This window comes from Poecilia reticulata, chromosome 15 (genome assembly GCF_904066995.2).
Source record: "Poecilia reticulata chromosome 15, P_reticulata-male-v2, whole genome shotgun sequence".
NCBI classification, from domain to species: domain Eukaryota; kingdom Metazoa; phylum Chordata; class Actinopteri; order Cyprinodontiformes; family Poeciliidae; genus Poecilia; species Poecilia reticulata.
The window spans coordinates 26,243,126-26,255,835 of record NC_088844.1 but is presented as its reverse complement, the minus strand read 5'-3'; the positions used below and the strand labels follow the sequence as shown (position 1 = coordinate 26,255,835).

Here is a 12,710-nt window from a genome sequence, read left to right as displayed (position 1 = left end):
ATTCTGCAGATTTGTATACTTTCTTTATTGTAAAACCTTAAAAAAACAACAACAAAAAACCTGTGACTTTTTTTTATTGAAGTTGCCTTTTTTGTTCAAAAGGTTATGTAGCTTTTTCGGATGTGTAACTTTTATGTAGCTTGACTGAGGGCAAAGCGGGTCTTTGGTTTAGACTGTGAAGAAAATCGACGCATCCATTGAGAGAATAACCGCCTTCCACACGAAGGAAAGCACAGACAAAATTTGTTTCCGTGACGTTGCGTTTCTGCAAGTCTGATCACCTTCTACAGAAAACAAATTTCCCATATTATGTGCCTAAAATGGCCTGGGGTAGACAAACCAGAGGGAGCTCATTAGCTCAGGCGTGACAGGTAAGTAGTTGGACCAGGTGGGGGTGGAGCGGCGCGGTGCAGCAGACAGAAACACAGTGGAAAAATGTGGCAGAAATCACAAGCATGGGTTAAAAAATGTTGCTTAAATAGTCAAATTTTAACATTCATCCAGTTAAAAATCCACCAGAGTTGATCATTTATCGCAAGCAGTGATACACCATTTAAAGCCGACTTAGTTTCAGTATTAATAACAAAGGAAATCGTTTGGTTTTTCTCAACAGCTCAGTCATCCGTGTCGTCTCATATCTGATTTTCATCCAGATGACTGTAAACATTTCCAAGTACTCACCAGAGACAGACGAAACCACAAGCTTAACTTGCTGTGAAGCCCTGAGGCACAAAGCAGCCGTTACAAGGTCCAACTTCCAGCTAGCTGCCAGAGAGCGAACCTTTTCTTTCCCTTCGCCTGAAATCATGCTGATGTTTCACCGGAGCGAGAGAGTGCACGATGAGGCGACCTGATGTGCAAAACTCACATTTTGTAAATTTCTGTACTTCCATTTGGGTTTCTACTGCTTCTAAAAAAAAAAAAAACAGCCCAAGTACGTTAAAAAAACCTACAAAGTTGTTTTACTGGCAATAACTTAATGGGTTTTTTATGCCTGGAAAATGAGCCGTTTCAAAAACTTCTGGAATGTTCCAAAGCCCAGCCTGTAACCTAGCAACCCCAGCAGCGTTCCACCCGTCGCCTAGCTACCCAAGCTAGGCTAACATGTACTGTACATTACATTGTACTGTTTCCAGCAGTACAATGGCTGCTGGAAACACTAGTATTTTGTTATTGACTGACCATCCAGAAACCATTTGCTGCATTCCTGTTGGTTATGTAGGAGGTTCTACTTCTACTTTTCAAAGATGTATGGATGTAAAATTGTGCATGTGTTTGCAGGCATTTTAATGTCCGAGTGTAAACGTTGAGTTGTGGGGGCTCGGCCAACAGCATCTCATTTGGATTTAAAGTGACAAGACGCCCAAAACAGCTCATAGACAGAACGTACCAGACTATAATCTCATTATCTGCGAATGATTTTGAGCCAAAAATGTAATGAACACGATTTTTACAGACGATAGACCTATCCTAACCTGTTCAAGGAAGCATAAAAGGTCACCTTTAAAAAAGGTCTCTGTGTTTCACATGGGCAGTCAGAGATAATGACTGAGCAGCTTTGGGTATGAATGTGCAGACTGGCATTTCCTTCCTCTGGGAATTCAATCCTGCTTCAAGGCCTAAAGCAGTTTGCTCATCGGTACGGGAGAAAGACGGCGCATTTCTCCAGATGTTGGACTGAAAATGAAGCGAGAGTCTTTCATCCTCTGTGGACTGGGCGGTGGTGCACAGTAGACACAGGGAGTTGTGGTTATTCTCTTCTGGAGCAACATCTGAGGCCGATCTGCCTTACAAGGCTAAAGAATGTCAAACACGGGGGGAAGGGCGGCCTGTTTACAAAGAAACCTCTCCGGCTTTTGAATCTCTGGATTCAGTGGATGCATGCAATTAGAGCACCCAGTTTGGAGATTATGTCAAAGTAAAGTTAAGCATTCACATATCTGAGCGTGCAAAAACGACAGCAGCAGCAAGAATAGTGAAGAATCAACAGTTCCCAGGGTTCAGGAGTTGGACGCTTTGCAAACTCAGCTCCTCTGACTTTCAGTCAGCTTAACCGCAACGAGAACAGAGATCCAGTTTCTTTTCCAGCAGAGAGCTGAGCTAGGTCGGTTAGCAAAGGCCCTGGAGGTAAACACGAGTGCCCGTACCTTGGCTTAATACGCGATTTTTATCTGCATGAACTATTCATGTGCGCTTCCAAGTTCTTGGTTACAAGACAAGCCTCCAGGCGTTCGGAGAAAGCCGTTTATAGCAAAACTGCTGAGAACCGGCAGAGAGGCTGAGGAGGACGGAGGAAAGGATTTATGTGTGTGTGTGTGTGTGTGTGTGTGTGTGTGTGTGTGTGTGTGTGTGTGTGTGTGTGTGTGTGTGTGTGTGCGTGTGTGTGTGTGTGTGTGTGTGTGTGTGTGTGCGTGTGTGTGTTCACATTTAGAAAAGTACAAGTGAAAGCAGAAATGATGTATTTTCAGAAGAAATACTCAGCAGAGTGGACATCGCTTCTGACCTTTACCAGGAAGAGAAATGCCTTGCAAACTTAAGCTGCAGGAATCAATAAAACTGCCTGAGCAAAACTAGAATCACAACTTCTTTCATTTGAAGTGTAGATCAGGGGTGTCCTAAAGGGAGGTGCGAGGGCACTGTGTGGCCCTTCAAATGATTTTTTGTGGCCCCTGACCACAATTCTAGAATGTAGCAAATCTTCACAAAAATCTTTTAGGGTGACATTTTCACAAACAAATAAAAATCCTAAAAAGGTACAAACAAAGTTTTTAACGAGGCTTCTGCATTCAACTTAGTTTTGTAGTTATTAAAAGCACACTGAGAGTAAACAAAATGTTACCAACTATTTTTTTTTGTCTAGTTTCTTGAGCAAATATCTTTTTACTTATGCTTGAAATAAGACTAAATTAACTTACAAGTGGCTTTTCAGCACAAAGTACAACATTGTTTTCAGTCAATAACTCCTTAAAACACAAATCTGGAACAAATGTCCAGAAAACTGCAAAACACGTAAAACTCTGAGTTCCTTTAAATGTACAAGACATTTTTCTTATATCATCACCTTCCTAAAATAATGTCTGAAGTCAGTTTTTTCAAAACGTTTTCTTTTTTTGTTGCCTAATACATCAACTTAGGCCATTATTTTACAAAGGTGATGATAGAAATCAAAATATCTAGTCATTATCTCCACATTGTGGGAAAATATAGGAAATATTTAGGAAACCTATATCTAGTACTTTCTCATCGATACCAAGGAATTACTGACTGTTATGCTGAAAAGTTACTTGCAAGTTAGTTTTGTCTAAATTCAAATGTGCTACAATATTTCCACTGGAAACTAGACAAAAAAAAATACTTGGTAATATTTTGTTTTTGCAGTGTAAAAATGCTGATGATGTGTCTTTTTCTTTCACTTCACAATCTTTCACTACTTTGCTCCACAGCATGAAATCTAATAATATGTATAATAATGTAATCAATCCTAATAACTGCAGTCATTTTCATATCACCACCTGTGGCTGGCTGGCCTCACCCCATTACCAAAATGCTACTAATCCTCTGGATTCTGCCGACGTCATGCACCAACACATGTACCGACTAGCAGCACGCTTCCACCCGCCCGGCCTGTTCTGACTTAATTAGATTGCTGTCAGTTTAGAGGAGAGAGTTTCAGGAGCCATCCGGAGCTCCGGCGAGCGCCTGTTGTGGTGCAGCAATGGTAATAGTCTGGATTAGTCAAACAATAGATGTGTTGGTGGGATCAAGCTGTGAGGAGGCAGAGTTCACAGATGGGATCAGCATAGCTGCAGGCAAACATTCACATGCACATAAAAGGGACATCCAACCCCCTCCAAAATCTACATACAGAAGGAAAAGGATGAGAATATTTTTCATTTTTAATTAACTTAAATAGCTCCATTTTTGTTACTCACCATATTAATTACTGGAAAACATTAAACAACCCCGCGATCCCCAGACTTTGCGTTTCAATATGGCCGCTCCTCCTCCAGTAATATGTGGTGGAAACGTGTTAATTTTACAAGACACACATATAACAGTGCATCTAAAATTAATGTCGCATGTAGAGACCGCAACTATAAACTGAACAGTTGAAAGCCGTGTTTTCTTACAGAAAGCAAAGCTGGAAATTATCTACTGCAAACAATGATTATGGGCGTCGCCGTGTTGAAATTCCAACTTCTTTAATAGAGCGCCGTTACCTCGGGTCAAAACCAGCTTCGAGTTACAACTTCACAGCTAACTGGACATCTTGTAAGGCTGAAGCAGAAGTGTAGCATTAAGAAATACTGCCACCTGCAGGTGGGAGTTGGGAGTCACTTAAACCAAACGTTTTTGACCATTTTTGCGGAGAAATTCCAATAAACTCACAATTATCTATTAGCACAAAAAGTGTGGGATCTGTTGATGATGCTAGAATTTCCGCACATCTAAAAATGTTTATCAGGAATGCGTGGACTCTGCTGTAATTTGCAATAATTGGATCGCTAACGTTTGACTGTGACATATGCAATGCGCCAGCTCGATGAAGCTTATGGAAAACTGCATGCGGAGTAGAGCCAGGACATCATTGCCAGCAATGTCATAAATATCCCTTTTAATCTGAATTTAATCACTTAATATTTGTTTGCGTGACCAGCTGAATGTCTTAATTTATTTCCTTTGTTGCCTTTGCTAAAGCTACAGGCAGACTACCATTTTAAAACAATGCACAAAATCAACATCATCATTCAAAATTTATTTTGTTTGCTAATTGGTCTGGTTGAAATTCAAAGAATTCAACTGAATGGGAGAAATTCCAGAAGGAGCAGTGGAGGAAGATGAGAATCTGGCATATGAAGCCAGTCGAAGGTTGGGCAAATACGTCAGAGTTTTCGCCATCCACTTGAAATATTCGCTCTGGGTCCCCTAAAACACAGTTTCTGTGACAATGAAGGGGCCAAAAAAAGAAAAACCTTTCCTTTTTAGAGGACAGGAAAGGTTCAGGCCACGTCTTCACATTCCCGTGAAGACGTGGCCTGAGATTGAAACAAATGTAATCAGCCATGTTTGTATTTACTTGAATCTAAACGAAAACCCTCGACTCTGTGTAGAGAAAAGAAAAAATAAACTGGATTTAAGTGAAGTTATTTGTTATTGTGAAAAACCAATCATCGAGATGGCCGTTGTGATGTAATTTCTCCAGATAGTGTTCACATTTTCCCACTCATCTCACCTGGTGAAAGTTTTACAAGCTATAACTGTAGAATCATTAAGTTGCACAATCACTTAGCACTTCGTAGTTTAGCCAAAACCAAGCCTTTATCCTTTCGGGTAAATGATGGGAACAGATCTGTGTGTGTGTGTGACTCAGCTGGAACATATGTGTGAATCACATGATCTTGGAATGTCCTCTCCCTCTGTGCCAGATGACTGACGCTGAGAATGTGCTGCAGATCATAATAATCGACAGATAATGACAGCCTAAAGAAGCCAGAGAGCAGAGTCTGAAAGATAAGACAACAAACAGAGATGCAGGAAGGTAGAGCGTCCAGTAAACAGGAGAGATATTAAGATATGGTTTTAAGATTTCCTGAGTTTCTCTCAAAAGTGAACACAATCAGGTCAAAATAAAAAGAATGATTTCTACTTTATCCTGTGTAATTCAAAGCCTTCTTAAATCAGTCCGGGGTTCGTCCTCTGATTAAAATTCCTCTATGCAGCTCCATCTGAAGAAAAGTACCCCAGAGCATGATGCTGCCACCACCTTGTTTTACAGTTGTCTTTTGATGACGTCTAGTGTTGTTTGGTTTTTGAGCTAAATATACCGTAACTGTTACCGCAACACATTCACCCCAATGTTTTAGGAGATTATGCACTTCAAAAACACAAAATCTCACAAAGTATTTGTCTAGTTGCTAGAGCAAACATTTTATTACTTAAAACGTGAAAAAAAATAACAAAGTAACTTTTCAAGTAAGAAGATATAAAAATGCTCTCCTCTGACAGATGATTTCTTATAAGCATAAAGGTGACTCTCCCTATGACTCTCCCTCTTTAACAGTAAATTATGTTTTACTGTTGCAATCCTTCTTATTTAAAAAATAAGATATTTTGGATTTAAAGAGATATAAATCATGTTAAAGCTTTTCTCATTGTATTGATATCTTTATAGGCATCTTAGATGGGATGCTGTTTGAAAACCGCTTTATTTAGAGAGATGAAAGATGAACTAAACTGTTCTACAGATGCTTGAAACACAGTTCGTGATTTGTGAAACCTTTACTGCGTTTATGAAGGCAAATAACGTAGACTCTTTGATTTCTAAAAACTATTGTGAGCATCTCTTGTGACCCAGTCTCGTTTCCTGAGCTACATGTCTCAATAAACTCCCAATCTGAGAATATAATTGCTCCGTATCTCGTGTAAAGAAGGGTCACGAGTGATTCTGTTATTATGGGAATGAATTTGTAAACAGTTTCTTAGGGTGTTTCCACACCTGATAGTCCAGTAGACTCGGTTCGATTGGGGACCAAATTCGCTACATTTGTTACATTTTCAGCTGGTGCACTGCGTCAAGTTAAACCTTTTGAAAAATCTGCTCCACATCTCACCTGTGGGGGCGCTGCACCAAGAACTGCTGAAGAAAACAGCACAAAAACCTCTGAAGAAGACACTGAGCGCAACTTCCTTCTTGACGACAAAGTAAATAAAAATGAAGCAGCCTCAGATTTTAGCAGTCGTCTTTTGTTGTTGGTAAAAGACTACGAGCCATTTCTCCTGCTGGGACTAGATTTCCGCGCTTGTTTAGGTTCTATTTACCCAGAATGCTTTGCGCTAGAGTCTGCTTCCTGTTTTTGGAGCAGTCTCCGGTCCACTTGGCATACATTTCACATACATTCAAACTTCACCAGAGTTCACTGAAACTGTTATGAATGTATGGTTTTGTGTCCTTTCTCCAGCTCTTATCTGCTTACATGCACACTGCTGCACGCTTACATAACCACAAATATATAAAACTGGCGCCGGTCACACAGTGTTGGATAAACTGATAACGACAGATAGCCCAGCACTGGACGGCGACTGGCTCTCTATTTACTGTATCTCTGTTCTCGTATTATACACCATATCATTGGTGTATACATATTTTTATATATGGCTAACATCTCCGTATTTCTTAAGGTTGAATGACAAACAGAACTCCGGGTCTGGTCGCACGTGGAATGAAAATGTTGGGGTTACGCAGACTAAAATCTAACAAACCTGAACTGAAACCAAGCTCCGTAGGTCGACCAGAGTTCACTTTTCTGACCTGCATCAGATTTTGATTGCGCAGTCTCACCTCTCCAAACAAACCCAAACTAGAGCTCAATTAAAGCAGACTAAACATCAGATTAATTGTGATGTTTCAAGACAATAGAGAAAACAGAAAGCTGGAGACTGGGAATGAAAACGGCAAAGTAATGGGTGCATTAGGGAAAAGACAAATAGATTCAGTTGCTTTGTGTTATCTGTACAAATCTGCATGTTTAAAATTAATTTTGCCTGGAGATGCAGAGGAGCAGCTTATAATTTCCTCCCTTTTTATGTCTGAGCATGAAAGCCCATCCCCCTCCTTCAGTGTCTGCAGGCAGGCTGGTAGGAGATGGGGGCAGGGCGGCTCCCTGCCTCTGCCTCACTCTTCGTCCCTGGGGCCCATTGACAGCTGCTCAGGGAGGCCCAGCAGAACCAGAACCACGACCGCATCCCGGAGGACTCAGGGAAGAACTCATGCATGCTCACGGCCTCGGCGCGGATCGCCCTGAAATAAAAAATGGCCTTCACAAAGAAGTCTCGATGTTTACTCAGTCTGTCCAGTTGTGTCAATATTTGAAGGAGCGCTACGTGTCTGAGTGGGTGGGAGGAGGCGAGACACTAACACGCCGAGCGCTTAACAGGTTTAAAGTCCATCATAAGTGACGGCTGCTTCCTGCCAGGGCCTGGATTGTGATTATCCAGGTCACATGGTTTGACCCACAGGCTGTCATGTAAACTGTCAACTGGAACCACACCCAGATACTTTGGTCATTCATGGAGTTTCTCCCTGAAACTGCATGAGTCACAATTGGGCTGGAAATTTCTCAAACGGAAAGAAAACCCCAAAAAAGCTGCTTAATGAAGCGCTTTGAAATAACTGCGACCGCTGTGATGTGCTAGCATGAGTAGGATGACCAACAATATGGCAGTGTGGATCTGGATACCTTCACAAATAATCTACAGTGTAACCAGTTTACTTCATGGCTTCCTAATTGACTTAAAAAAGTTTTCCAATTGCAGAAATCATGCAAATTACTGCAAATCAATTAAGCAGCCATAAATGCCAATAATTTAGTAGTTTTTTTTAGCTCCATCTTTAGAGTTGGAGAAGCTTTCCTACCATTAATAATTTGCAAAGTTCTGTTCACACTACAGTAGCACAAAGGGGCAGCATTATGTGGTTTCCAACAGGTAACTATGTCACCTTCAGTTGCTATAAATATGCTGTACATTTCAAGACATTTGACTTCACAAATCGAGCCTCTGTCTCTTTAAGAAGCTCTTGCTCTTTCCGACACTTCATTATCACAACAATGCTCTTCCACTATGCCGTTTACAACTGTTCTTAGGAACTTTGGACTGAAATGTAGCTCAGCAGAAATGCACTTCCACCAGGTGTTTGCTGCTAATTGCCTGTCAGGACTTTTCGCTCGCTTAGTAGAGACGGAAAATTGTGCTGTTTGGAAATGTTCCACTGCCTCAAAGCATTCAGACATGTTTGTTTGGCTGACTGAAATCGGGCTGGTTCCCTTCACACAGTTAAAGACTCCTGTCTGAAAAAATAGTGTAATGTGGGTCCAGCTTAGGAGCAACAAACACTGCAGATGGGTTTGGCGTGAAGTGATGTCTAGTGTTTATTATGGTGGAGGATTTGTAATGCTGCAGGCCTTTGTCTTTCCTACGGTCCTGGGAATCCAAATGTCAGATACCAGGAGACTTTAATTTGAAATCTGATGGCTTTTGCACATATACCCACAGTAGAAAGTCTGGTCAGCAGGTCTTTCAGGACACAAAATGCCAAATCGACACAGAAATGATTCAAATTACATCTTCTTTCAACCCTGTCCTAATGGCTTAACCTTTTTTTATTACAAAGGTTCCAGCCAGAACCGTTGCTCGTTTCTGGTACGCCCGTAAATCTGACGTACAAATGACATCCGCAAACAACAATGATGGACTGTAAAGCCGCTTCTCTTGGCCTACTGAGAGTTCACTTTTGCTTCAAAAAAAACATCTGATGGGATGCATGCTGGAAATGACTACTGTGTTAAAGTGGGAGCCTAAAATAGCATCTCAATGCTAAACATGTTGCAGGAGCACAGGAGCCCAATGCTAACGTCAGCGTCCACAGTCCACATTTCTAGAGGACTTGTTCAAAATGATCCAATTAAAGCAGCACTTTGCACCAATTTGATGGTTGAATGAGCTAAATAACAGATTTAAAACAAAAAATATCTTTGCTGTTGAGCTCTTATGTCTATTTTTTCAATAGACATTTCAACTCAATGTGGTTTTTGAGTTGAAAATCTTATTTAGTCAATATTAAGTTTTCTATTAAAAAAACTTAATTGCGATTAATTAGTTACAGATTAAGTCAATTAAAATTTTAACCAAGTCCGTGGCATAGACGAGTAATTGTAAAAACTGGTAAAAGACTAAATTGTCAAACAGACTAAAAAAAGAGTCAGTATTTGTGATGTGAAGTAACACCATGGAAAACTGCGCAGAAGCAGAGCTGACTGGAGGAGAATCTGTTTGATACAAACTATGACTCTGGTTTCTCACCTTGTAGGCAACAAATAAACCTTTGGATTATTTAATTAGCTCTAACATTTGCCATGTTGATCTACTATAATAAAGGCACGATTACTCTATTCTCTATGGAACAGGAATAGATAAGTAATTATTGTGTGATTCATGCTGTAACATCACAGTAACAACGTGTGTCGTTCAGGAAGCTTTAAAGGTTTCAAACTCTGGATGTTGTCCAACCCTATACCATCCTAAATCTGCTACTGAATGCCAGGAGTGCAGCAATCAATCCCCGAATGATTAACCGGGATCAATAAAAACGACTTCGTTTAAAAAAGCTCAGGCAGCAAAAATTGCCTGTCGATGCAGACGGCAGGAATGAGAAATGACTGCAAGACATCAAGGACAAAGAAGGTGACAGTTCTCCTGGGCATGGCTCTGAACAGGAGCCAACGCCGTGCTTCTGGAGTTACCCTATCATTTGTTTTGCAACTTCAGTCAAAGGTGGAATGCGTTGAATAAACTTCTAACCCGTTAGGCGGGATGGTTTTCATTGTTTTTATGCCCTTAAAAGGTTATAGTGGTGTGTTTTCAGAAGCCAAACAGCATCTGCTGCGGTGAGTGAAAAGGAAAACAAGAAAATGATGGTGGCAGAAACTGGATGAAGTCATGATTTATGCATTAGGTCATTAAACCACCTGCTTAGAGTTGCTTTTGAACCATAATAAATGAAACACTAACCGACTTTTTGATGTATAATGACGGCACTTGGCAAAATGTAATGTTTCAATTTTAGATTTTTGTGTTTTTATGATGTAAAGTACTTCATGAACTGCTGAAATGTGCTATACAAATGAACTTGATTGAGTCATTATGCAATGATTAGATTTTTTTCAGCAAGGTGAAATACACAATTTAAAGAATATAGTTAAAAAGACTAAATATTTTTCTTATTTAGTCAAAGGGTGAAGGGAAGAGAGGAGTAGAGAACATAAAACTTGTACTCAAGTAAAAGTAGCAATATCTCAACATATTTTTACCCGTTTAAAGCAAAATGTATCAAATTAAAAGGCAACTCAGAATATCTGATTTAATGCTTCAAAATAATGTCACCAGATGGAAAAATTTTAAGATTATATCTGAATTCTGGAAACTAAAATAAAAAATAACCAACAAAAAACTAATAAAAATAGATAACTATTCCAAAATAACAGATGTAGCAATTTCCAAATCATAAAAACTATGAAACTAATACTAACAGTTGGTAATGCAAATATCTTACAATTTGCATTCCCGTTTTTTATTTTTATGTTTTGCAAGAACTCACTTACAGAATGCATATCGCCAGGGGTTCTCCTTGAAACAAGAGTAAAATATACTGAATGTTTAACTCCATAAAAATATTACTCAAGTAAAACTTAAATGTACAGTGCAGTAAAACTATTTCTAACAGTAATTTTTTTTTTTCTAAAAAGTTATTCAAGTAAATGTATCTGAGTTTATTTATCTAGTTACTACCCACCTCGGCTCTTTGGGTAAAGTTAATGCATTAAAATGTCAGAAATAACCCATAAACTTCATGATTATTGTAACATTTAACAACGAATTGTTAATTACTTTGAGTGTGTTTGTGGTTTTGTTTCCATATAACTGAGAATTGTGAAATTACGTAAATAAATCTGCTAAGTAGAAAAAATATGTTTTTCCCATCAAAATGTTTGGTGGGAAAAACATGTTTCAGCTATATCAAAATTTGTGTATTTCTCAAAACTGCAATGAAAACACTTTTTTTTGCATTATGTGAGTCATGTGATCAACAACCGGATGTTACTACTGGCAGAAAAGACGAAGAAGATGACAGGAAGTGGGAGGAGGAAGATGGTGCGGTGTGTTTTTTAATGACGTATCACGTGAACAAACTTATTCATGTGTGATTTTAATTATTTGCCTTATTTAGTAGAAACACCATATTGCAAAATTGTGTTTAAATGCCGACATTAGTGGAATACAGACAAAGTTTTGCGCACTTGTAACGGAAACGCAGTTTGTAATTGTCCTTGTTCCTTGGGTTCCATTTTAAGATCCACTCCTGCCACTGCCGGTTAGCCTCCTCCCGACCAGAACTTCTTGTGTGAGCTTCAGCTTTAGCTCCGTTCTGCAGGATAAAACCTCCAACATCCGTATCATGTTACTCTTCACTCAGGACCACCCAACAGGTCTAATCTGGGATAACAGGCGTGTTTGTCTGAGCAACGTCAAGGACAGGTGTGCTTTCTTAGCTTTGGCTTCAAGTTCTGGGTCTGCATCCCCTCACGCTGAGCTCGCACAGGCCTGGCTTCCTGCAAAGTTAATTAAGGCCGCAGCTTGCATGGAGGCATATCATTAGCAGTAATTGCACACAGCATCTTGCTGCCATGTGTCTCGTATTTTTTTCCCCCGTCTTTGTTCCAGATTTAGGCTCCGCTGATCCATGAAGGAGGAAGATGTTGGGGGAAGGAGTGATGCAACTTTATTTTCCAGTGCACATCTGTCCATGAGAGGAACACAGGGAATGTTTTACTAAAATGTTACAATGAATGAAAGATGTGGTTCCATGTCGGCTCCAGGAAACTCCGAGATTACCCCGAAGCAAAGCGTGTTTGTTGTGCAAGCATGTGCAGAGGTGCGCTTGTTTTCATGTCAACACTGGGACTCCTGTTCAATCCTGCATGGTTAGGACATGCTGTACTGACAACACTGGAGTTTTTAGTGCAAATGCATCAATTTATGGAAATGTAATTATTTGTTTCTCTCATTTTTTTAGACTTTGCAGAAGAAAACGCTGATGAGTATATAAAAAATATAAAATCTTCACTTTGAGGAATCTGAAGATAAATACAGATTTA

The 12,710-nt window shown here is 39.8% G+C and overlaps 1 protein-coding gene across 1 annotated transcript in view; it reads right to left on the bottom strand.

Annotated features, from left to right (window-relative positions):
- LOC103461042 (inositol polyphosphate-5-phosphatase A) overlaps positions 1 to 12,710 on the bottom strand; it is a 195,586-nt gene that overhangs the window by 181,025 nt on the left and 1,851 nt on the right. The window lies entirely within an intron of this gene.